The sequence below is a fragment of the Leuciscus leuciscus genome, assembly GCF_965113295.1.
Source record: "Leuciscus leuciscus genome assembly, chromosome: 1".
In the NCBI taxonomy this organism is placed as follows: Eukaryota; Metazoa; Chordata; class Actinopteri; order Cypriniformes; family Leuciscidae; genus Leuciscus; species Leuciscus leuciscus.
Window position 1 is genome coordinate 72749412 of NC_138725.1, and position 17696 is coordinate 72767107.

Genomic DNA, 17696 nt, shown 5'->3' on the forward strand with positions numbered 1-17696 from the left:
CATTTGTGATTTATACATTCATTTGTAATATTTGTGCTGTTTTATTCTTGTACAGTGGATTATAAATTTTTCATCCAGATTTTAGATGAGGCACTGTCATGCTTGCCTCCTCGGACGAAACACCCCTGCTGTTAAATTGATATACATGCGCTCTGCTCATGAAGTGACTCTCAAAGAAAGATGTTAGTCATACCGCATTTTTTTCAAAGGAGCAAAGATCTATTAATCCATCCATCTTCCAAACCGTTTGCACTAGTGATGTCCTGAACAAGTTTTTTGTGCCCCCGATCAAAGTCATTGAATATTAAGTATCTGTTGATACCAAGTCCCAATCCGATACTTGTATTCTTCTAGTGGTTAAGGTTTCTCCCATAATAGGAGAAATTTGTCTTGGATGGGAGAACTCCTACAACATCAGCCCACAACAACCTACCTATATATAAAAAAAACAAATTCCTATAAAACAATACCATTTTAATTCATAAATTACTTAGATAACACAAAACACTCTTAGCTGCATGACATACAATACAGCACATGCGAAGAGTCCACTAAAATCTTGGCCTGGTGGATCATGGACAGCTCAAACATATCTTGTAAGGTACCTAGTGTCTGCATTCCCATGATATTCCCTGCCACTCTCACCAGGTAACGTATTTGAGCTTTCATTTTTACTACTAGGCTCCCAAAACAAATGATGATTCCATATTGTAAAACAGACTCAATCGTAGCTTTATAAAATGTTATCATAATATTGCTACTCACTCTGAATAATCGTAATCCTCTTAAAACGTGTAGAGTTGTGAAGTCTTGTGCAATATCACTCGACACGTGTATGCCACTTAAGCTCAATATCGATGTGGACCCCCCAAGCACTTATTATAAGTAGTAACCTGTTTAATGAACTACAACAGAGCTCCGATCCCCCACTGATCTGGGGTCTATGATGATCCCAGATCAGTTTTCTGAGCATTAATCTGCAAGTGGTCGATAAAGCAAGGTCATCATTAGAGAGTGTATATTTGTGGCTCATGTACAAAACACGTGCAGCAGACACACATGGAAAAATTAAGCGAGCGTGCCGTTGTTACATATTCTAAGTGTCTTTACGTCATGCAATGGATTAGGAATAAAATAAACAAGTAATAAGATCCTGGTTGATGAGCGATGATCTTGCAGCGCAGTTTCAGCTGTGCGCTCCTATTCTATCCTATGGTAAATCAAGACCTGTCAATCAGAGCGATCAAACCAATCCAAGCGTGTTCCAGCTGTAAAAGAGTGTCCGATTGGTCTCTACACATCGTCCCTAGCCACTGTAGCTACACACCACACCCGGGATCCAGTTTCCATTGGTTAAACCTTCAAATTACGTTGGAAAACACTGTGTTATGATCGCGACACGATGCCGGAAGCTTTAGCCAAGCAGCATGTCGTCACTTCGTGATCTATGGAGTTTCTTATGTTGTGTTTTGGACTCGTTTGAAACCATATGTCCTAATTAGGGATGCACCGAATGTTTAGCAACTGAAATTCTTCAGACGAAAATAGCAAACAAATCGATTAAGTGAAAATGAATTTGACGCGAACAATGACGTTTTTGATGCGATCAAACCGCAACCAGCATCTGTGAGAGGCGCAAAAGCTTTAGAAATGCAGCAAACATGTCGGCAGTGTGGAAGCATTTTAAAGGGTCAGAGAAAGACTTTGCAGACACTGTTCTGCTGAACAAAACGCAAGTAAGCTGATATTGTAAATAATATATTGGCAAAACAGATTTGGCAAACGCTCCAGTGCATATTTGTGTTTGCGTTCTGGAGAACATCAACTGTATATATACATATACAACGTGTTTTTGCAACACTGTGCAATGTAGCCAATCACAGACATAGTTGTGGATCTCTTGAACACAATGGCCAATCAGAGGTGTTTAAATTAGTCTGAATTTGTTCAAATTGATCAAAACACCAGAGATTTTATTCAGAATCAGTGCTGACATGCAGGCACGCAAAACCTCTCGTTAATAAAAAGTGTAGACACGATGTAAGTAGAGATTTATTGTGCATTGTTGGCAGCTTCACTGAACTTTGTGAGATCGTGTTGAACTGACACAGCGTTTAGTGTTTAGTGATTTTAAACAATAAACAAGTTTAGTGACTGTAAAGAGAGCAGTCTTGGCTCGCTTTCGAGGCTACAGACTATATAATCCATTGAATAAAACTATTGTTTTTCATGCTGCTAAGAGGACCGACGGCCAATTGCATGCTGCAAAGTTTTGGAAGTGACTTTGATCTACATAAATGCTGGATTCACTCTGCACGGGACAGAAATATGCAAGAACAACTTCGAGTAAATGCAGTACAGGAAAACTTCAAGTAAATTCTTAAATAATATAGCACTGTAGATAAAAGAGATATAAGTTGAGAACAATAATAATACAAATTGAAAGCATATTGAATTGGCTTTTACAATACCATCTGATCCCATTGCTTTGTTCGAATGTAAATTAGGATTTATTAGGCTAACTCTTTCCTCGCCACTGTTTTTTTCTCATCATTCTTGAGATAACGCTTCCCCGCCATTGACAGATTTTTCCGGCTTTCTGTGTTTTCACTGTTATACGGTAGGGGGCGCTATTACACATCTTCTGAAAGAGTGAATCTCCTGATCAAAACACAGGCGAAGATGCAGAAACAAGCAATATCATACAGTATGTAAGCAGAAGATGCATATAATAATAATAATAATAATACATTTTATTTAAAAGGTCACCGTACAGGCATACATAAAAGTTAATACAATAAACAAATAATAAAGTTATACAAAAGTAGATTAAAATCAATTTAAAATCAAGTAGAATTACAGATTAATGGGTGCTACAACGAATAGGCTTGTTTAAACAGAAAGGTTTTGAGTCCAGTTTTGAAATGAGGGAAAGAGTCCATGTTTTTGAGATGAAGTGGAAGGGAATTCCAAAGGTGGGGAGCAGAGCGGCTGAATGCTCTGCTCCCCATTGTGGCGAGACGGGCAGGTCGGACAGACAGGTGTAATGTGGAGGAGGATCTGAGAGAACGAGATGGAGTGGAAACATGTAGGAGATCAGATAAATAAGGGGGAGAGAGGTTGTGGATGGCTTTGAATGTCAGCAAGAGGACCTTGAACTGGATACGGAACTGGATAGGGAGCCAGTGAAGCTGCTGGAGGACTGGAGTGATGTGATGGATGGAGGGGGTTTGGGTAATGATTCGGGCAGCTGAATTTTGGACTAGTTGAAGTTTACGGAGGGATTTGTGAGGGAGGCCCAAAAGTAGTGTATTACAGTAGTCTAGGCGGGAGGTGACAAGGCTGTGGACAAGAATGGCAGCAGAGTGGGGGGTAAGGGAGGGGCGGAGACGATTAATGTTACGTAAGTGGAAGTAGGCTGACCGGGTGATGTTATTGATGTGTGATTGAAATGATAGTGTGCTATCAAGGATGAAACCCAGACTCTTAACCTGAGGGGAAGGCGAGACGGAGGAGTTATCAATTGTGATGGAGAAACTGTTCGTTTTGGCTAATGTGGATTTGGTACCAATGAGGAGAACCTCGGTTTTATCACTGTTAAGTTTAAGGAAGTTGAGGGTAAGCCAGGATTTTATTTCTGCAATGCAATCGGTGAGGGTAGTGAATGGGAGAGTGGTTGTGGGCTTTGTGGTGAGGTAGAGCTGGATGTCATCCGCGTAGCAGTGAAAATTAACATTGAATTTACGGAGAATATTACCAAGGGGAAGAAGGTAGATAATAAAGAGAAGGGGCCCCAGGACAGAACCCTGGGGCACACCTGTAGTGACGAGAGAGGAAGTGGATTTGAATGACTTAAGCTGAATGAACTGAGTGCGGCCAGAGAGGTATGATGTGAGCCAGTTTAGTGGAGTGTGGGTAATACCAATGGATGACAATCTTTTGAGGAGGGTGGTATGACAGATGGTGTCAAAGGCCGCACTCAGGTCAAGGAGGATGAGGATGGTGAGTAGTCCAGAGTCAGCTGCCATGAGAAGGTCATTGGTGATTTTTATTAGTGCTGTTTCTGTGCTGTGGAGTGGGCGGAAACCGGACTGGAACTGTTCATAGAGATTGTTGTGAGAAAGGTGAGAATGTATTTGAGTGGCAACTACTTTTTCAAGGATTTTGGAAATGTAGGGTAAGTTGGATATAGGACGGAAGTTGTTGAAAATGGAAGGGTCAGCACCAGGCTTTTTCAGGATAGGTGTAAAGACAGCAGTTTTGAAGGATGTGGGGACAGTTCCAGTGGTGAGAGAGGAGTGAATGATGGCAGAGATGATAGGGAGCAGAGAAGGGAGACAGGATTTGACAAGATGTGTAGGTAGAGGGTCTAGTTGACATGTGGACGGTTTGGATTTCTGGATGAGTTCGGTAAGTTCTGAGAGAGAGAGCAGGTGAAAAAAAGAGAGTGTGTGTATGGGTGGATGAGGGTCAGAAAAGGTGTGGAGATGGTGTGGAATGGAGTCAAGGTGTAGGTGGATATTATGGATTTTAGCAGTAAAGAATGACATGATGGAATTACAGAAGTAAGTTGTATACAAATGGAGAGGCAAAGAATCCTGTGGTAGGGTGTTTTTGTTTAAAATATTGAAAAGTGACTTTGAGTTTCCATGATTAGCAGTGATTAAACTCGAGTAGTACTGGGTTTTGGTGGTAGCTATGGAATCCTTATAATGCAAAATATGGTTATTGTACAGTTCTTTATGTATGGTGAGACCAGTTTTCCTATACAGTCTTTCCAGTTGTCGTCCTTCTGCTTTCATACGGCGAAGACCAGCGGTGAACCAGGGGGCGGAGACAGTGAATGAACCGGGTCGAGTTTTTAACGGAGCGAGGGAGTTGAGAATGTTTAGAAGTCCAATATTGTAATGAGAAACCAAATCATCAGGGGTGAAGAGATTGTGGATGTTGAGAATGGCCGACGAGTCAATAGTTGTAGTTAGAGTGGCTGGGTTAATGTTTTTTATATTGCGAAAAGTGATATGACGTGATGTCTTGGTGATTGAGAGGGTAAGTTCAGCTGTAAATGTGATGAGAAAATGATCCGTTATGGGGAGTTCATCAACTATAATGTTGATGGGAGTGACACCAGAGCAACAGATCAGGTCTAGAGTGTGGCCTTTGGAGTGTGTGGGACAAGTTATATGCTGAAGGAAACCAAAACTGTCCAGGCAGGAGGTGAAGTCTTTGGTGAGAGGCAAATTGGGTTTGTCCATATGGATATTCAAAAATCGCCCATCAGTATTATATTTGATGATAAAGTGGATAAATAAGTGAGAAAAACAGCAAAGTCATCTACAAAGTTACAGTTAGGTTTGGGTGGGCGGTAAACAGTGACGATAATGGTTGGAATTTGACCAGAAAGTACACAGACCATATGCTCAAACGAGCTGGAGACAGGTGTGGATACTGGCGAGACTTTTCTACTTCTCGCGGTAAAACATCGCGAGACCACCTCCCCGACCGGTGCCACGGGGTTGCGATTTGTAAACAAATCCGGATGGTGCAGTTTCGTTGAGCAGTGAAAAGTCATTAGGTTGTTGCCAGGTCTCAGTTAAACAAATAAAATCTAACTCACGGTCAGTGATGAGGTCCCGGATGATATGTCCCTTGTTTGACAGAGAGCGAACATTAAGAAGAGCGCACTTGAGTGGAGTATTGTCAGAGCTGAAAGTGTTAGCCGACCGGCTTAGGCGGGCTAACACATTGTGGTTGACGGCACGGCTGACAGAGCGTGGACGTCGAGAGCTGGACCAGATAGACTTTATGGCGGTAGAGCTGTGAGAGTTAAGATTCCGACGGGAACCTCGGTGGTTGTATCTCCGCCGGGGATGGTAGATGATGTCCGGGTGGAGATGGAGTACAGCTGGCGGGGTGCCAAGCGAGTGACGTCGGAGCCGGATCAGGCCAGTAACTGTGTACTGGTATAAACCCATCACTGGCAGGTGAGCAGATAGCAAGAGGAACCAGACACAAACGAACCATAAAAACAGTTGTAGCGGCATCTTAGGTTCAAAATCCATACAAAATTGGATGACAGTTCAAAGTTTTCCGAAACGAGCAGCGGCAGTAGGTCATGCCAGCGTTCACTCGAGCGGAAGTCCTTCTTTCCTTATGTAAAATATGTAAAATAACGCAATCATCAACATTAAACAATATAAATCAAAACTGCCTAATGTTACTGAATAAAATGTCAACCCAGGATGAGCTACATGACTGTGAAGTTTTGGGGTGTTGATGGACTCGATCTACTCCATCTGTGTTTTGATCATCCTTCTGAACCCTATCCAGATATTTGACAAAAACACGATTTTCTCAGCTTATTGCTCAAAATGTTGCTTTTTTTTAATGAAACTTATCCACATTCAAGTGTTGATAAAAACAAATAAGAATGCATCAAGCTAGACCAAAACAGGGTTTTTGTTTGTTTGTTTGTTTAAAAGCAGAGGGTCTGTTCTTTCTTTTGATATATTGCATATTCAGATATTCATAAAACAAAATATTCTAGGGGCCATGAAATTATTTTGAACTGATCAAAAATGCTGTCAGTCTCAAATCTTATTTAAAATTGTTCAGTTAATTTGCTCTATCAGATTAATTTGCAGGTAAACACTAGCTTCCTTTTATCGGGGTCATATCAGGCGTTCCCCGGATTGAGTTCCACGGCTCTTTTGTATCTGATATTGACAAATGTTGTTCAGCCCGTTCTTTATATTGTATCCGTGATGTCCTCAGTTTCTGGTTAAGATCCTTTTGTGCTGACCTAAGTTCCACAATGTCCCCCAGCCTAAAAGCCTTTTTATTCCCTTTAATGCAGTCTTTAATCCCCTGTTATATACAGTTTGCTGTGCGTGTACCTCTAAATGACTCTCTGAAGTATAATTAAATCCACACAAATGAAATGTACGTTGTAATTGATTTAGTAATGTCTATGTTTTCATCCTGATAAAAAATGTCCCAGTCCGTGCAGAGAAAACACCCTTTCAGCTCTTCAAAACAGTCACTGGACCACACATTAACAACAACCAAGGGAGTTGGTTTACTTGACTTTACTTGACCGGTAGGCTCTCTCTCTCTCTCTCTCTCTCTCTCGGCCGAAATTTCAGTGCATCCCTACTTATTTATGCTCAAAGTAGAGAAGAAAACATAGAGCAACTTTACAACTATTATGTATGTTGCCGTGGATAAAAAGTAATGCATACAAGAGGAGAGGAGCTCATCAAATGCGGAGGAGAAAATATAAGACAGGGCTTTTTAAAGGGGGTGTTCCCAGTCTGGATGACCTCATCTGGAGAGGTCACTACTTTATCTTTAAATATCCGTGACGAAGACACTGACATCAAATGCTGCTTCATGACCACCTAAAGAGCTTCTCCAGAGCCATCGCTGATATTGCCTCGATTGAAAAACTCGTCATGCCTTAAAATAGCTTGAATGTAACTCTACACCCTTGCCTCATTTAGTATACGCAGTTCTATGAATATGCAAATTAGCCCTGCCTCCACTCACTCGCACCAGCTCAGAGATCGTTCACACGTTGACAATAACACGATGACCTGATTGGTTACAAGGTAGTTTGTGACTAGGGCTGAACGATTAATTGCATTGTGATAATATCGCGATATGATGAAACGTGATTTTTTTTTACCGCAAAATCTGAGATAATACTCTAGTCATGTGACACACGAAAGTAAAACAGTCTGCACTGCAGATGAAGCATGAACTTGGTACGCTACGCATATAGGCCTGGCATACAGGAAAGAACAGTTTATGTTTAATTCATGTGATATTGTGTTATAGATTCTCTCTCCAACGATTCTGGATCGATTCAGAGAATTTCAGAATCGAGTCTGAGCTTAAGTTTTTAAACGCAGATGCGTGATGACTTTTTAAACGCAGATGCGTGATGCCGCTGCGTGTGCTTTAAACAACCGTATTCTGCTTGCTTCTCTCTTTCTCACACACACACGCAGTGTAATTATTTTTAAAAGTATTTATAATTACATATGTAATTAAATAAATATTTTAAGTTTTATTAATAAGATTAATTAATAGGTAAAAAAAAGTAGATCGGATCATGAGATGCCTAGAGTTTCCCATCCCTATTAATGATTTATTGCTTGTCTTTGTTGAATAATACAAAAGATAAAGAGCAAAAAAAAATAAAAAATTGCAATCGCAATGTTTAAAAACACCAGTGATTTCAAATCGTGTTTTTTGAGACTATCTTTGGTTCACTGCAGTTTTAAAGAGAAAATATTCAGCAATGGTGTCAACTTATGAATCTACACATGGTTTGACTTAAAGCATATTCAAAACATAACATAGACATATAAACAACATTAAAAACTTTATTTGCATCACAGGGGGACTTCTTGAGATCGGCTTGGGACATCACTGTGTTTGTACAATGTAGGGTCGCAGAAAAGAAAATCCTGTTTACAAATTTATTTTCATAAATGTATTCAATTACTGTTGAGATTTATTCTGATCTGAGGAAGCGACCTACTTTCCAGCAAAGACTGAGAATGAGAGAGAAGCCCGAGTCACTCAGGAACACATGCGGATGGGGAAGAATAGGGATTCGCACTGGGAGTGCTCCAGGCACAGACGTCGCCTCAGGCTACGACAGCAGGAGCTGGAATCTCACTAGAGACTGGCGTCTGTTTCATCACACTCAAAGACTCCAAAGGTTTGTGTTCCAGAGGGACAATGATCCCCAGAGGACCGCTCACAGCAGCAGATTCAACACAATCCTTTACCTCCTCCTCACTGTTAATCTGTCATCATCTATGTAATCTCAAGATGTGGTTTGCAGCTGTAGGTTAAGCTTAGGGGAAATAGATGCCAATACCTACGGGTGGCTGATTAACCGGTTAAATAAACCGGAAATTGAAATTCAAGCATCGTTCATTTGAGTTTGCAACTTGAATCAGCTGCACTTCATTTCAATAGTCCGCTTTAGACATTCTACTAACTATAAGTAACTTTGCAACTACATGTCAACTAACTTTGAATTAATTTGCAATGACGTCAACTAACTCAGAGTATTAGTAGACTGTTAGGGTTAGGGTTAGTAGAATAATGCCGGGTACACAGCAAAAGATAATCGGGCTGATTTTGGGCCGATTTCTCCCCTTCCGACAATCCTAGCTATGTCCCGATTATCTTGATGGTTTAACAGATTATTTTATCAGATTTTCCCTTGGTGTGAGGTGTGTTAAGAGTGTCCGAACCTGCTCGGAAGAACGTCGGAGCCGCTCCGATCGCGAATCGTAAATATTAAACATGTTTAATATTTACGATCAGAAATCCTGATGTGTGGGGGGAACTCCGAGGACAAACGCGCGCACGTTCTGGAGATTATCACGTGAAACGAAACAATATCCAATCAGAAAGCGAGATGATGCAGATACGGTCATTCTCACACACACACACTTGCAGGAAGCTGAGTGTTAAGGGTTCAGTGAGGTTCTATAGGGATTAAAAAACTTTTTCTAAAGAGACAATAAATCCAATAAAGACAATAAAGAATTAATATATTTCTGTATTAAGGTTATTATAATGGTGGGTACAATGTTTGTTTTTTTTTCACGTGAATTTTCTGTTAAAATCATTCCAAACACTATCATCGCAATTTCTTCCTGCATATCGTCCGCCATGCTTATTCTGAAGTCTCACGAGATTTTGCGAGATTTCCTGTGTTCACAGTCGAGACTCTGGTTGAAAATCTGTTCGTGTGTGGGTGTGCTGTCTTTGTCACATCATGGCACACCACACACACTATAGGAGCAAAACTCTTAAATCTAGGATTTGTTGTCCTCATGTTTGTGGTCTATCACATTTTGAAAATCTTATAAGATGTAAAAAAATCTTTTGGTGTGTACCCAGCATTAGCTGATGTAGTTTCAAAGTTACTTATAGTCAGTAGAATGTCTGTTGGGGAGCATCACAATAAAAGAGTAAGCAGATATTAAGCAGACAGTCTACTAATACTCTATTGAGAGTTAGTTGACATGTAGTTGCAAAAGTTACTTTTGGTCAGTAGAATGATGTCTTGTCAAAATAAAGTGTTACCATTAGGGATGTCAACGATTAATCGACGATCGATTAATTGTCGATAATACATTTAATCGATACAACTTATCGATCATCGATTAAGCAGGTCTTCATGCGCGTGCGCGCTGCTCAACCGCGAAACATGTAAAGCGAGCGCGCCGGAGTTATGTTTGGGACCATTTTACACCATCATGACTATACGTTTGCGTGTGCATTCGCAGCCTTTTGTTTTGTGCAAATGTAAGTTGTAATACGGTTTATTTTCTGTAGGCCTATCTATATCTGATTTATCTCATATTGGATGCATTTGGTTAAGAATTAACTCTGTAGTAAAGCTTCAGCGCGCGCAGCTCAAACGGCAGTGCACGACTAATAATGACTATTGGGACTGTAATATCACATAACATTATAAAGAGAACAATATTGTAATAAACCATTGTGAATTATTTGGGTTTAGTTGCCGCGTCGCGTTGCTCCAGGAAGACCGCGTCCACAACATGAGTAGTTCTGAATGAATGGCACGTAACTTAGTTCAAGTTCACTTGTGCATGAATTTGCGTCATTTTGTGCAGATATAATTTGTAATATTATGTTTATTTTGAATATAACTGATTAATCTCATAGGACGCGTTTCTTTTAGATAAATAACGTGCTAGCAAAGTGCTCCAGTTTAACGGTAGCAGATTCATTCAGCGCGTGCAGTTGTTCCAGGAAGAGCGCGTCCACAACAGTCACACATTCTAAGCGCATATGAGGCGGCGTTGGTGACACGTTGTATTAGTAGTTATATTTGATTATTAAATAATTAATTTTTAATGATCAATCACATCGAAACATTTTACAATCCTACTAGCCCTTTATTTATATTTAAAACCATTCTAATTGATTTGGTGAGGAACATATAGCGTTTTAAGCAGCATTTGCAGACCCTGTCATGTTGTCATAGCCACTGCAGTAGACGCATATCGCAGTATTAAGGCTAACGATTAATCGATTAATTGATCGTTAATTTAAACGACGATCGATCATGGGAATTTGTGAAAATTGACATCCCTAGTTACCATTGAATCTTTATATTGAGTTATCAAGTGCTGAATGCAAAAAATTAAAACATGCATAGTCAATGGTAATACAATACAAAAAGTAACAGCAACACTATTTTAGGGTTCAATTCTCGCTATTAAGATTCATTACTGGTCTTATATAGAGTAAAGGCACTTGCTGTTAACAAATTTTTACAACATTTTAGCATTTTTACACCCTTTTACTATTAAAATTAAGATTTTTTTTTAAAGCATGCCTCTATGATTTATAATGGGATCTGTTTAATGGAATCCGCATTCTTCCCACTGTTTCCCAGGTCTATAATCTTCAGCTTGCAGTAATAGAGGTATTCAGGAAACTGCTGCAAGCTCTTTGAATGGCACAGACCATGATTACAATTCAAACACAGGGATAATTGAAATGTGTCTGGATAGCAGTTAGGGTAAAACTTATGCCCTCTTTGTTATTCGAGTGTCAAGGTATGGGAAGAATTTTCAATTAAACTGAGTGGATTGCGGCCAACAAACAGGAGAAGAGTGCGAGGCTGACTACTGGCCTGACACTTGTCTGAGGTGGGAAGATTGATGGCGGCACTTTTAACATTTTAGAAGGGGCTCACCCTCCGTTAAAAAGGGAGCACTGAGGGAAATGTCAGCGAATGAAAGCAGTCAGCTCGGAAATCCTCAGTGGAACAACAGCAACATCGATCCGACTAATTCAGGAAAACAAGAGTGGGTTTGGAAAAGCCAAAGACAAACACAAGGGACCCTAAGACTCTGGATTAAATTGAGGTTCAAATAATAATGCTTTTACAGCCTTAAACACTGAGCTACGGATGACACTACAGCTCTGTTCCAAAACCAGCTCTTGTGTAGCCTAAACTAAACAGCAAAAGGTCAACATTGCAGCTTGTTCTTGCCAAGAACCACCCACTTCAACAGAAAGAGACCGCCTGACCAACATATAAAGCAAAAAACCAAAGTGCAACTGTTTATTGTCAGAAAGAAGTACATTTTAGCATATTTTACACTTATTACGGAAATAATATACTTTAAAATTAACTGAATGGACACTTAATTGCAATTGAATGAAAAGGTATTTTAGTTTAAATGTATATAAAATGAAATTAGTTGAACATAAGAGTTCTTTTTGACCCACTTAATTGGGACTTAAGTTCATATTTATAAGTAGTTTTATAATTGCGTCTTTGAAATATGGTTAAAGTGTACTGATAGATGTAATGACAAATATTTATGGTAAACTAAAACATACTTCAAAGGGTTAGTTCACCCAAAAATGGAAATTATCCCATTCAAGCCATAGGTGTATTTGACTTCTTTCAGCCAAACACAATCTGAGTTATATTAAAGGGATAGTTCACCCAAAAATGAAAATTCTGTCATCATTTACTCACCCTCAAGATGTTTCAAACCTGTATGAATTTCTTTTTTCTGCACACAAAAGAAGATATTTTGAAAAATGTCTGTAACCAAACAGTTGATGGACCCCATTGACTTCCATAGTATTATTATTTTTTCCTACTATGGAAGTCATTGGGGTCCATCAACATTTTTCAAAATATCTTCTTTTGTGTTCAGCAGAAAAAAGAAATTCATACAGGTTTGAAACAACTTGAGGGTGAGTAAATGATGACAGAATTTTCATTTTTGGGTGAACTATCCCTTTAAAAAATACCCTGGCTCTTCCCAGATTTATAATGGGAGTGAATAGAGCCTGAGCTTTTGAAGCTCAAAAAAGAGCATCCATCCATCATAAAAGTAATCCAGACGACTCCAGGGGGTTAATAAAGGCCTTCTGAAGTGAAGCCATGCATCTTTGTAAGAAAAATATGTATAACTTTCTAAACTACTATCACTGATTTCCAGTAACGGCCGTACACAAGTCCAGTTCCGGCGGAAGAGTGACCTTCCGGAAAAAGCCTCAGGAAAAACTGCCAAGAACGCCCACAATGAATGTCCACCTACAAACTTCTGAAAAATGTATTTGCCAAGACTCTGAAACCTCCTCCTATAAAACTATATCATATTTTAGAAATAAAAATGGTACAAATAAATTATTGTTAATATTTTATTTGTATTTAGCCTTCATACAAACAAGAAATGTGAAATCACCGTCAAATAATAATAATAATAAGACTCAACGTATTAATATTAATATATTTAACTTTAAACTATAGGCTAACATAGGTTGATTGTATTATTCTTATAGATTGAAAAAAGTGCTTCAGCCAGGATAAAGAATATGAAAAGTGCTCAGAGTTGCTGTAAAAAAAAAAAAAAGTGAGCAACAACAAAAACACATGTTGCTGAGGGACATTTTGAGTGTTGATGACACCCTGAATTCATTCCGATTGAGGAATCTGAATTGCCACGTTTCCACTGTCGGGCCAGTGCGAGCCAGGGCTTTAAACGGGCCGTGCCGGGCTAATAGCCTCAACAAATGGAAGTTTTATCAGAAAACTAATCAGAAAGAAATCACTGGAAACAGCATGATCGCAAAACAAACATGATAAATAGTGGTGTGAACCTACACTGGTCTCACGGTTCGGTTCGATTACGATTATCATGTCATCGATTCAGTTCAATTCGATATCACAATGCATCGCGATGCACCGCATCCTCAATTTTAAATTTGAGTGACAGAAACAGTGACATTCCAGTTCAAGTTTCAAGGGAGTAAAGCTTGTTTATGCCATTAAGAAAAGGAAAATCTGTCAAATACATTTTGTTTTAAAGAAATGTTCATTTAAAAGCAGCGCTCATTAATCAGTGTATTATGTTACCATTAAAGATGCGCGCATCAACCGTCGCCGAGTCCGCTGTTGAAGGTGACGATCATCCATTTATAATCACGCGTACCAACACAGAATAATTGTAATTTGACCATCGGGTGCGGATACTTAAATCAGAGAAAGTTATTGGGGCGGGCGGATGATTTGTTTTTGGCTGTGGATTCGGGTGACGTTGGAGCTCATCCGCGCGTCTCTAAAGCAGTCAGACTCTGCCAGGCGTTAACAGCTCGGGGTGAAAACAGCTAACGTGGTTTATGAAGTTAGTGGTATTACCTCCTGCATATTCTATTTGTGCGTGACATGAGCGTACACAGTGCGTGTTTTCTGCAGGTCGTGCTTACCAGGTTGTTCATAAAAGCCGAAATGTGCCCAGATGTAGGCTTTAAAAGTAGTTGGGAGCATTTTTAATTTTCTCTCACTCGCGTCTCTCCTCCCTCTGCCATTGTATGCTACCGCGACAAAGCACGTACGTGACAAATGACGTCAGAAAAGCGTCAGTACATTATAATCGGTTATGGTCTATTACTGAACCGATACCGAATCGTCCTCTTCTGCATCGCGATGCATCGTAGAAACGGTAAATTTTGACACCCCTATGATAAAAGCGACCGTTTGTTGCCATTTTTGTTGTTTACTTGAATATTTAAAACCCAAGCATCGATGTTTTACCACAGGTTTACAATAAAAAGTGATACATTGATCCATGGGCGTCGGAAGCAAAAAAAAAGTGGGTGGGTCCTCCCCCAGAAAAATGTTACTTACAACATTTCATGTATTCTGATGCCTTTTAATTAAACAAGTAAACTAAACTCGCATCCACGTCGTGCATTACATGCACAGCTATCCGTGGATTAACCTGCTGATACCATGGTAATTTGCCAGCATTGACAACTTAAAGCTGTTATTGATGTTTGCAACGCAATATTTGACTGGAAGAGTACAACGGGCGTTTTTTTCGTCAGTTGCGGCTCGTTGAGAAATATAATGTAGCTATTTCAGCGGAAATGGAGTTTAATTCATTAGGGCATTCCTCAAGTGGAATGGATTTGACTGACGACGCTCTGAAAAGCGAACAGCTATGCGCTGAATGTAAAAGTAAGCGGGTCCAATATCATTGGTCTTAAAAAGTGGGTGGGTCTTGTCCCACCCATATACAATGGTTCCGACGCCCATGCATTGATCATAATGAATTAAATTATGTCAAAATTGCACATTAGTCACATAGAAATAAATTAGGCTACTGTTAGGTCTATATCACAAAAGAAAGTGGAAACACTTACTTATTCAGTCGAGGCTGTTTCTGTTTATTTGGAAGTTACAGGATATATGTACATCACATTTAGAAAGAATGATAATTTCTACAAATATGCCACCAAAAATACGACCTGAGGAGCTTCAGCACTCTCTCCCAGTAGGCTATATTTTCAGTCAGAGAAACAGCCCAGATAGCACACGTACGTCTGCAAGATGTCTGTTAAAGATCACTTCATCTGCAAAGCATCTGCTGTTTACTAACATCAGATAGATGTTAGTGACACTGATTTCCAGTAACGGCCATACACAAGTCCAGTTCTGGCGGAAGAGTGACCTCTGACCTTAAACATGAGTTATCAGGCTGACTTATCACAGTTGATCCCAAAATTAAGTTAGCATGTTGCTAAGCAAACCACGCTACATGTGCAAATACACATATTTTTAACAATACCCTGCAGCAGTATATAAAAATAATTAAACAATACATTTTGTGAGTGCCTTCTTCAAGAAGGACATGAGTGAATTTAGACAAATCAAGGTATTTTAGAAGGAAGCATAATTTTGCTGAAATTATTATTATTATTTTTTTGCCTCACACCAACCTCTTAAATGTGCTCATTCTGAACCAGGTGAACATTTCAAACTAACAGCAACTCTAGAAACTAGATAGCACAAAACTAGAAAACTTTTATTATTATTATTATTACCAAATCATTCAACTAATCAATCACCCAGTGCAGTGCCTCACCGTCAGAGAGGCTCATAGATCCTGGCCGAGCAACAGTAACAGCACTATTTTGGTGGTAAAAGTGTAATTGTTTTTGTGCAACAGGGCTACAGTGCAGAGATGCTGTTTACAAGCATTTGACGACCCGAACTACATTCTCAAGACAGATCCGAGATATACAGACTACGACACCAGGGACAAGTGCATGATCCGGCATCAGTCTCCTCTCAGCACAACACTCATTAAACAGCCACAAATCAATAGCAATGGATTCCGGAGGTTTGGCTGGAGACCAGGGTCACCCTGCGTGTCAGGGGCAGTCGTCCCCAATTACCTTCTCTTTACTTCATTCCTGTTATATGTCATCTCATATATCCCACTGCCGATGCAACAGTGCCTTATTTCACAATTACTATTAGTAGCCAGTGATATCCTGGCGATCCAATGGCAACTGATAACACTCATAAGTATAATGTGCATGATAATGCAAAGTTTCCCTTTTTACTTTATGCACCAGTGTCGTAGTACTCGAGACTGGACAAGGAATTTTCGACTCCATATTTTCTATGACTAGTCGAAACCGGTTCATTCGAGTCCAAGTCCAGGCCAAAATCCAAATGCTCTTGAAAATAAGATCTTGGACTACAACACTGTTATGCATGTCCATTTATGATGTGATTAGATATATACAGTAGTCAACATTTGAAGTGGATCAAAAAAGTTCATCAAAGTTGTCATCAAAGACAAGAACGGGTATTGTTCAAAATTCATGTAGAACTTTGATGAAAGGTTTTGATCCACTTCAAATGTTGACTACTGTAGAAAGAATTGGCCAGGAAAGTGTCAGGAAAGTGTCTTGGTAGACTAATACATATTTTAAAATGTATTTATTTAAATGTTTTTTAAAAAAATACATTTTAGTCATTTATTTGATATAATTTTATTTATTTTTTAAATATTTTTGTAAATATAATAAATAATTACAACAAGACATACAGTAAATATTGTTCAAAATGTATTTCATAATATGTATTTCATATTATATATATTCAAAATATATTTAATTGAAATGATTTGTAAAACACATTTTATCCAACTTTATCCAACCAATATTCAATATCCAATTAAACAATTAATTTACAATCAATTAACAAAAAAAAAAAATCCTGATATTGTCAGAATTGAGAATAAGCACTGAAATGATATTCAGTATGGCATTTATAAGAAACATTAAAGTATGCCATGGTATTGACATGGTAAATGTAAAAAAAAAATTAAAAAAATGGTATAGCCTAATGATGATACTATTTCCAAAAAGCATACTAATACCATGTTTTGGTGGCAATTCATCAGCACTGTTTGACATGTTATAACTGCACAATACAAATAGCTTTCTGTCATACCTACATGTTCTACTCCAACAGCACAAGCATCCTTTAGCTGATGAGTTTATGGAAATTACACTTTATGTAAATCAGTCTGCAGTTCTCATTTCTGTATGAAGATGAGAGACACGCAGAACATCCAATTTGAGCACAAGATAACTCACAGATGCCACAGTTAAGACTTCATTATCATAACTTATTACTTTATCTTTGCAGATAATTCACAAAAGTGTAAACCAGAGTTGAAGAGTGGATATGTCTGCAGTCACCACAAGATGAAGATCAGGGCCTACCTGAGAGAAGCTTTCATCCCCACAGCACAGTACAATGACATTGTAGATTCAGGATTTGATTAGGTCTCGTGTATTTTCACGAG

General features: G+C 39.0%; 1 long non-coding RNA gene across 1 annotated transcript in view; it reads left to right on the forward strand.

Moving 5' to 3' along the window:
* The window catches only part of LOC309512741, a 334001-nt gene extending 322845 nt beyond the window's left edge, over positions 1 to 11156 (forward strand). Inside the window, exon 5 of the long non-coding RNA XR_014211159.1 lies at positions 10111 to 11156. This is a non-coding gene — a long non-coding RNA (uncharacterized lncRNA). The remainder of the gene's footprint in view (positions 1 to 10110) is intronic.
* Positions 11157 to 17696: the final 6540 nt, after the last annotated feature.